Here is a 10000-nt window from a genome sequence, read left to right on the forward strand (position 1 = left end):
GGGAGACGGTCAATGGGCAGTGACTCAGCGTCTACACACAGGGCCCATACCACATGGAGGCGGGCGAGCGCCGAGCGTCACTAAGATCCAAACGGTACCGGTGCTATAAGTATTTCCCATCCATGTGCTATTTGAAAGCGATATTTTATATATTCTATATAGTAAAGGAAGCTACATAGTACATCGATGTGATGGATATTAACAAGGATTTGTGTATAAATTCTAACATGTGGCAGCGATTTTTTTTTCCCATGTTGCCACGTTGCAGACGGCAATGCGCAGTGCCGAGTGATCATTAAGCTTCCCGGAACCCGAGTGATCATGAGGCTTCGTGGTACCAGTACCGATACCAGCTACCGGTACCAGGTAACGCGAAGAATCGATTCCTCGCTGTACCCGGTACCGGTACCAGGTACCGCGAAGCCTCATGATCACTTGGGTTCCGGGAAGCCTCATGATCACTCGGCACTGCGCATTGCCGCTAGTACCGGTACCGTTTGGATCTTAGTGACGCTCGGCGCTCGCCCGCCTCCATGTGGTATGGGCCCTGTGTGTAGACGCTGAGTCACTGCCCCGCTGACCGTCTCCCCAAGTTCCCACCATTTTGTCCTGCTTTCCGTTTCCATCACAGCTCCCGTTTCCATTATTTTATTATTTTATTTATTTATTGGAGTTACTGGATAATTCTTCATGTCCGATTCTTTTTCTTTTTTAGGTTGCTAATAAATATTGTTATTGTTATTAGACTATGATCGAGTACCCACTACCCATATCACCGAGATATCCACTTACTATCTGTAGCTCTCTCTCTCTCTCTCTCTCTCTAAAAGTTAACGAGTCATACGAATTTAACAGTGGCAAGTAAAAAGAAAACGAAGTCTTGGGTTAAAAGTTAGTGAGGCCCACGAGTCTTTAGAAAACGCTAATATATATTGTTATTGTTATTAGACTATGATCGAGTACATCCATAATAACTATATATGCTATTTTTTATCGAAAAAATAAATATTCACTTCATTCAGAGAGAGAGAGAGAGAGAGAGAGAGAGAGAGAGAGAGAGAGAGAGAGAGAGAGAGAGAGAGAGAGAGAGAGAGAGAGAGAGAGAGAGAGAGAGAGAGAGAGAGAGATTTACATAGAAAATCAGACCACACAGACCCCATGGTCCAGACTAGGTGGTCTGTCCTTAAACCTAAGTGATTTTACATTAATCAGAAGGCTCCTAAACGTTGCATTTCTACTCTAGTTGATATTAAGTTGAAGGAGAGAGAGTTTTCTTTACAGGAAATTTATTTGGGAATTTCATCAGTCATTAAGAAAAGAAAAACTCCTTCGGGTACCGGTACCGGTACCGGTACTAACGGTACTTGAGTTTTCGGTACCGGTACTACCGGTACTCAAATTAACGGTACTTGCCCATCCCTAGTTTTCAGAATGTTTAGCCTGGTGGCGGTATATGGCAACTATACCACGGTGGCGCATTCACTGGTGATGTTAGTGACGCGTATCAGTGTGTACAGTGTGTGTGTGACCGTGAAATTATAATATTGTATAATATTATATTATATTATAATATAATGTGGTTAGAAATATACCAGATTACATGAATTCAATTTAGAAATGCGATAACGAATGTCTTCTACATGATGATGATGATGATGACGAGGTAAAACATCACGAACAGTCTGAAACCCTTTTTCTTATTAAACTTTGAAAATACCGCGTGCAATGCTGTCCTTCACAGGGGCAGGCAGTGACTAATGCTCATTACCATCAAACAGCAAATAGGCTTGAGGGTCTGTTTAACTCGCAACCTTAATCCCGGTCACTATAAAGCCTCAAAGACAATTCAGATCATCAAAAGTCTAAAATCATTTCTCCGTGAAGATTACGTAATATCTAAATACGTGTGTGTGTGTGTGTGTGTGTGTGTGTTGAGTGCGAGGGTAGAAAAGCCCGCGGTCGACGACGCCATCATGTGAACGTTTATAGCCTATTATTACGTATATATATTTTTTTAATAAAGAACATGATCTTGGCTGTCAGGGATTTATTTTTTAAGTCAAAAGGCATAACAATCTCCCTTAATAAGTGCAGTATATTTTTAAATGTATCATAGTTTGATAAACAACTTAGAATTGCTCTTGACTAAATTTGAACGAAACTAAAAGCTCGTGTCAAAATGTAACGACAGCCTAAAGAAAAAATATTTATTAAGCGTTAGCGACGGGCACTTTTGATAAATATCTATCTTAAAATTATGTAGAGTGCACCTGTGACCACCGATCACCACAACACTACGATTTCGATAGGATATAATAATTTTCATGTCGCGTGGAGGGGTTGCCAGATGTCGCTTTCTGAACGAAACTTACTGGACAGTGTGTCACAACTCTCTATAGCCGACTGTACACACGTAATTATTTTCCTCTGTACTGTCTGCATGTACTTAAGTTGCTTCACGTTTAACTGTGCTTTTCACAAGAGAAGTGTTTATAATATTTAGAGAAGAAATGGAGGAAGGGGGATGGAACAGCGAGACAATTCGAGGATGAAAAAAAATGAAAAACAAAAGAAAAACAAAGACTGGAAAAATATAATGGAAGGCAAATCAAGAAAATAAAAGAATGAATGAAAACAAGGAAATGGAAAATAAAGGGAAAATAGAGGAAGGGGGATGAAATAATGAAAAACAAAACAAAAAACAAAGACTGGAAAAATATAATGGAAGGCAAATCAAGGAAATAAAAGAATGAATGAAAACAAGGAAATGGAAAATAAAGGGAAAATGGAGGAAGGGGGATGAAAAAAGTGAATGGAGTTGAGGGAAAGAGGTGAATCGTTACTCTGGGCGGGTACAACCTTGGCACCGATTCCGCGGGTGGGGTGGGGGTGGGGGCGGGTGGGGGGGAAGCAGTTACCATTCGCATTATCTATCTTATCATTATGTACCAGTAACTTATTATAGGCAGCAGAAAGATGTCTAACTGTGGGACTCTTATTGCATCCTCCCACATGTGTTACTTTCCCCAACCAGTCTTGTTGTGCAACCAGTAGCGGCGCGGCAGCATGGATCTCTCTTCATTTTTTTTCTTCTCATTGTACGCTGAATGAATGAATGAATGAATGAATGAAGAGAGCAGCCAGGGTTGGGTCAATAGTGTATATAGTCCGGCAAATCTTAAGTGGCGGCTCTGACGTAGACAGCCCGCTAGACACTGTTGCCACATCTCCAACTGACCTCGCACACCGTGTCTCTCACACCCTTCTCTCTCTCTGTGTGTGTGTGTGTGTGTGTGTGTGCGAGAAAAGTGGGGGTATACTCGATTCGGGGAGTATGGTGCACGACAATGCATAATAATAATAATAATAATAATAATAATAATAATAATAATAATAATAATAATAATAATAATAATAATAATAATAATAAACCTCTATAAAAACAACGCACCAAGACTCTTTACCCCTTGGGTGGTGTGGAAATAAGGTCAAAGTGTAATATTTTATTGTTCTTAGCGACCACTCCTTCCCCACTCCCTGGCCATCCCCAGCGGAACCTCACCATTCACCTGCATGACTCACATCAGAATTTGCTTGACGGTCCTGGCATTCCATATACAGGTACAGTCTCCATATTTTATCATAATTATGCCATATAGCTGACATTGTATGGCAGATGGCAGACACACATCAAAAAATAGCAGAAATGCGATAATTAAAGCAGGCAGAGCAACTGGCAACTGCGGTGTGTTGGGTTGAGTTGAGCTGACAACGCCGCGGTGGCAACGCTGCCAAGTGTTGTTCAAATTTCTTTGTATTCACTCACAGATAGAGAATCAATCATAAAAAACATATTTGTTTTTATACTAGAGTAAGAGAGAAAGAGAGAGACATGGGGAGAGAGAGAGAGAGAAGGGTGTGAGAGGCACGGTGTACGAGGTCAGTTGGAGACATAGCACCAGTGTCTAGCGGGCTGTCTACGTCAGAGCCGCCACTTAAGATTTGCCGGACTATAGTGAGGTCAGGGCTGGCGGCTGTCACCTGATTTCTGCCAATACCAGTTTTTATTTTTACAGGTTGTGCCGATATGGAGGCCTGACTTTCCAACGGGTCACCTGTACAGCAAGAGCAAGAGCACCAGTATGGCCGCCGCCCGACCAGAATGACCTCACTTTTTCTGCTCCTCGGCCTCTCCTCCCATCCTGCCTCCATGACTACTACCACTTCTACTACTACTACTACTACTACTACTACTACTACTACGACCATTCTCTAGCGATGACTAAGCTTCCTATGATGACCACGAACCACTCCTTCATCCCCTCCCCTCCCCCCTTCCACCCTCACCACCATCACCTTTCCTCCCTCACCTTTACCCCTTTTCTCCTCCTCCTCTTCCCCCTCCTCCTCCTCTTCTTCTTCACTAGCCGCCAAGGACAAGGTTACAAGGGTGATGTCAGTGGTTCGTTCGTTCGTGTGTTCGTTTCCATTCCAGGAGGGTTCGAACGCTGATCTCATGAAGGAATTATTTTTAGGGTCGAGTTAGAATTTAAAAAAATGAATTGCTGTTTTTTTTTCCTATTTTTCTTTCGTTTTCTCTTAATTAACAACCTGGTCATGCTCACCTCACCTTCATGTGCGTCCTGCTTATTAACACACACACACACACACACACACACACACACACACACGCACGCAATCCAGTATCAACCTCTTTCTTCCTCCCCTTTCTTTCTTTCTCCCTCCCCCCCTCCTCCCCCCTGTTCCCCTTCCCACCCACCCCCTCCACACACACACACACACGCACACACACACGCACACACACACACACACACACACACACACACACACACACACACACACACACACACACCGCTGGAGGCCTGGTAATAGTCAATGTTTGCCTTCCCCGATCCGCCTATGAGAGCGCAAAAAAAAGAAATAATGTAAATAAATAACATATTCTGACGTCACGCGCGTTCTGCTCTGTGATTGGCTGAGCACCTCCGCCAATGACTGATGAGGAGGAGGAGGCCGAGACCGAGCGAGCGAGACAATACGAGGAAGAAAAAGCAAGAGGGGAAAAAACAAACAAAACAAAGACTAGGAAAATGTAATGGAAGGGAAATCAGGGAAATAAAAGAGACGAATGAAAATAAAGAAATGGAGGAAGGGGGAAGGGGATAATATAGTGAAAATACGGGGATAAAAAAAGGAAAAAATAAACAAAGACTGAGAAAATATAATGGAAGTCAAATCAAGGAAATAAATGAATGAATGAAAACAAAGAAATGGATAAAAAGGGAAAATGGAGGAAGGGGGATGCCACAGCGAGACAATACGAGGATGAAAAAAGGGAAAAAAAAACAGACTTGGAAAATATAATGGAAAGAAAATCAAGGAAGTAAAAAGTTATGAATGAAAACAAAGAAATGGAAAATAAAAGGAAAATGGGGAAAGGGGGATGACAAAAGTGGAAAGGAGTTAAGGGAAAGAAGTGAAGGGGATGAAGGAAATGAGATGGAGTAAGAAATGAAAAAAAAACCAAGGAAAAATACAGACTGGGGAAAATAAACAGAAGACAAATCGAAGAAATAAAAAAAGATGAAAGAAAATAGAGAAATGGGAAAACGGGGAAATGGAGAAAAGGGAATGGAAGCGAGACAAAACGAGGATAAAAAAAGAGAAAAAAAGAAAAAAAACAGATGCTGGGAAAATATAACGAAAGACAGAGCAAGGAAATAAAAAAATGATGAATGAAAATAAGGAAGTGGAAAACAAGAGGGAAATGGAGGAAGGAGGTGAAATAAAGGGGATGAAAGGAGGGGAATGGAATAAAGGAAAACTGATAAAAAGGGAGGTAGAGTAAGGGGATAAAATAAATGAAAAATGAAGTGAATGAATACAGTAAAAAACGGAATAAAGAGGAAAAAAGTAAAGGAGTGGAATAAGAGAAAAGGATAAAAAATATGAATGAGACGCGTGGAAAAGTAGAAATAAAAGAAAATCAGGGAAAATATTTAAACTGTGTCATCTTCATCTTATTCACTATTCTCTGTTTTCCTCTTCTGTTCTTTTCTCCTCCTTTCTCATCTCCCTTCCTTTCCTCTTTTTTTTTCTTTCTCCATACCCTTTTCTCCCTCTCCCTTCCTTCCTTCCTTTTTTTTCTCTCCATTCACTTTTCTTCCCCCTTTTCTGTCTCTCCCTTCCTTTCCTCTTTCTCCCTCTCTCTCCATTCACTTTTCTTCCCCCTTTTCTGTCTCTCCCTTCCTTTCCTCTTTTCCTCTCTCTCCATTCACTTTTCTTCTCCCTTTTCTGTCTCTCCCTTCCTTTCCTCTTTTCCTCTCTCTCCATTCACTTTTCTTCGCCCCTTCTCTGCTCTCCCTTCCTTTTCTCTTTTTTTCCCTCTCTCTTAATTCACTTTTCTTCATCTTTTCTGCCTCTCTCTCCATACACTTTTCCTCATCTTTTCTGCCTCTCTCTCCATTCCCTTTTCTTCTCCCTTCTCTGGTCTCCCTTCCTTTCCTCGTTTTTTTTCCTTTCTCCATTCCCTTTTCTGCCTCTCCCTTCCTCTTCTCTTTTTTCTCTCTCCCTCCATACACTTTTCTTCATCTTTTCTGCCTCTTTCTCCATTCACTTTTCTTCCCCCTTCTCTGCTCTTCCTTCCTTTTCTCTTTTTTCCTTCTCCCTCCATTTCCCGTCTCCACAATACGCGTAAATCTTGTTCCTCCCCCTCTCTTACATTCACAAAATACAAAACATCTCCACACTTCATTCCTCCATCGAATACAAAACATCTCCACACTTCACTCCGCCATTACTACACGCAAGAGTACACCCTCTCTCTCACACGCCATGCCTAAGAGCCGATTTCACAGTCCAACACAGTGTCTTCGTAACAGCCCGAACCAAACTACAGAACCCCATATAATCCAAAATGGGGAGGTCTTCGATGCCACACTAAATACACAAGACTTTTCCTGTATAGTTTCATAAAATTTGTGAACTTAAATATAAACACCAGACACTATACAAGGAAATTTCGAAGGCTCTGGTACTGGTTTGGGAGCTTACTTACCGATCATGGGGAACTGTGAGACTGGCCACATTCAGAAAAAAATAAAATAAAATAAAATAATAGAAAAAAACAGCATCGATAGCATCCATACCCCTAAGTCCTAACCAATACCCACACACCAGCTCCTCACAACTCCTCACTCCACACCACGACCGTGACCCAAGTTCCTCACGTTGCCGCGTCTCTGCTGCAAGTGTCTCTCTTTAACCTCGTCTGGAGCTGCCACACCTTCCCAGGCCTCCACTCCCGTAATGTCAATGCACAGGTGTCCCGGGATGGCGACGTTAAACTTCTTATTAATTTAAACCTCTTCCCTTCCTCCAGGTGTGCTTTAATACTGTTCACTTGGTCTGGCGCTAAAATATAACATACACGGACACAAAGTATAACATATGCAGGCTCAAAAATCCAGCGATGCCTTACATTATTTATTCATCAATGCCTTCGCTGCTATAAAAAAAAATATAGTTGTTTAGCATCCTTTTCACAACTTACTTTTTCTCATTTCCTTTATTTTCCGTTGCTTTCATTATTACTTGTTTCGGGGGGGGGTGGGGGGGGTAGCATCCGGGTGTTTTCCTCCCTACTTTTCCATTACTCTACGAAACAAACAAACAAAAAGAGAAAAGTAAAAATTAAAGTAAAATACAACAAAAAACAAAACAAAAGCACAGAAACGCAGAGAGAGAGAGAGAGAGAGAGAGAGAGAGAGAGAGAGAGAGAGAGAGAGAGAGAGAGAGAGAGAGAGAGAGAGAGAGAGAGAGAGAGAGAGAGAGAGAGAGGGGGGGCAAAACAATGTAGTACACACACAGAAGAAAAAAAATCACTCCTCCTCCTCCTCTTACTCTTCCTCCTTCTCCTCCTCCTCTTCTTCCTCCTCCCGTGCTTGGAGATATATATATAGCTTGACACATGCGGGCAACACTCCTCCTCCTCCCCCTCCTCCTCCGCTCTTCCCCTTCCAATCTGTCTTATCTCAGTTCTTCCCTTCTATGCCTTCTTCCCCTCTTCTTCAACCTTCTCTTCTCTTTACATCTCTTACCCTTCCTTTCTTTCTCTGTTCCTCTTTTTTTCCCTACTTTCTTTTAATCTTTCCTCCACAAATAATGACAATAACAACAGCAATAACAATACTAATACTAATAACAGTGACAACAACATGACAAGGAAAATATGACGTTGAAAAAAAAAGACGGAAAAATACATCTCCCCCCCCTCCTCCTCCTCCTCCTACTACTACTACTACTACTACTACTACTACTACTACCATCGTTGAATATTGAATTAGGACCCCCGCGGCTGCCCTCTCCTGAATAATTACTCGCAGTCTTCTTCATTAACTGACTTTTGTGTCTAAACAGATGAGAGACAGGAGAGAGACGTGGATAAACAAGGTGAAGGAGACACGATAATAAACAAGGTGAAGGAGACACAGGATAAACGGATAGATAGGAGACACACGAGAATAGAGGCAAAAGGAGAGACAGGATAGAGAGAAGAGAGTTAGGAGACACGAAAGTAAATAGGGAAAAAGGAGAAATAGGATAAACAGATAGATAGGAGACACACGAGAATAGAGGCAAAAGGAGAGATAGGATAGAGAAAAGAGAGTTAGGAGACACGAAAGTAAATAGGGAAAAAGGAGAAATAGGATAAACAGATACACAGACAGACAGGATAAACAGAGAATAAAGAGGAAGAAGGAGAGATAGGACAGAGAGAAGAGAGTTAGGAGACACGAAAGTAAATAGGGAAAAAGGAGAAATAGGATAAACAGATACACAGACAGACAGGATAAACAGAGAATAAAGAGGAAGAAGGAGAGATAGGATAGAGAGAAGAGAGTTAGAAGGAGACACGAAAGTAAATAGGGAAAAAGGAGAAATAGGATAAACAGATACACAGACAGACAGGATAAACAGACATATATAGACAGAAGGAAAGAGAAATACTCAGATGGGTACATGATGAGTAGATAGATAAATGGATGCAGAATAGATAGATAAATGGCTAGACAATAATGATAGACAAATGGATGGATAGATAGACAGACAGATTTCCACTACCATACCTACTACTACTACTACTTCTACTACTACTACTACTCTATCAAAACCAAAATATAAGCTTGAGGCAAATATGTTCAGACTAGTTTAAGCAAGTAAAGGGAGGGAGGGAGAGAAAGAGAGAGGGGGGGATTGAGAGATGTGGAGGAGGAAAGGTAGGAAAAAAAAAGGGGGAGGGGAGAAGAGACATAATGAGGCAGGTGGAGAGAGCGGGAGAGAGGGAGGGAGGCTGGGGAGGGATAGGTAGGGAGAGAATGAAGGAAAAGTGATGGGACAGGTGGATGGAGAAATGGGAGGTTGTAGGAAGGTCACGGGAGAGGAGGAGGAGGAGGAGGAGGAGGAGGAGGAGGAAGAGTAACAGGTGGAAGAAGCAAGGAAGGAGAAGAAAAGGAGATGAAGGGGATGAAATGCTGAGATGAAGAGTGGAGATGAAGGAGGAAAAGGAGGAGGAGGAGGAAAGGAGGAGGAGGAGATGGAGGTGGAGGGGGAGGAGGGAGAGATGCCAGCTGTTCACTTGTACCCCACCTGGCTGTCTCTAAAATACACACACACACACACACACACACACACACACACACACACACGAGGGCAAACAAACAGGTGGACAAGGTAAGCCAGTGGTCACGTTTCCAGGCTAATCACACAACGACTATTACTACTACTACTGCTACCACTACTACTACTACTATTACTACTACTACTACTACTACTATTACATTGGTCACATTTTCAGGTTACTAGTTAATTGGTCATCTGCACTACTACTATTGCCTCTGCTACTACTACTACTACTACTACTACTACTACTACTACTACTACTACTACTACTACTACTACCTATTACCATACAAGTTCT

At 42.0% G+C, this 10000-nt stretch overlaps 1 protein-coding gene across 4 annotated transcripts in view; it reads right to left on the reverse strand.

Annotated features, from left to right (window-relative positions):
- LOC126982928 (uncharacterized) overlaps positions 1–10000 on the reverse strand; it is a 44815-nt gene that overhangs the window by 20434 nt on the left and 14381 nt on the right. The gene's annotated exons all lie outside the window — the stretch shown is intronic.

This window comes from Eriocheir sinensis, chromosome 52 (genome assembly GCF_024679095.1).
Source record: "Eriocheir sinensis breed Jianghai 21 chromosome 52, ASM2467909v1, whole genome shotgun sequence".
NCBI classification, from domain to species: domain Eukaryota; kingdom Metazoa; phylum Arthropoda; class Malacostraca; order Decapoda; family Varunidae; genus Eriocheir; species Eriocheir sinensis.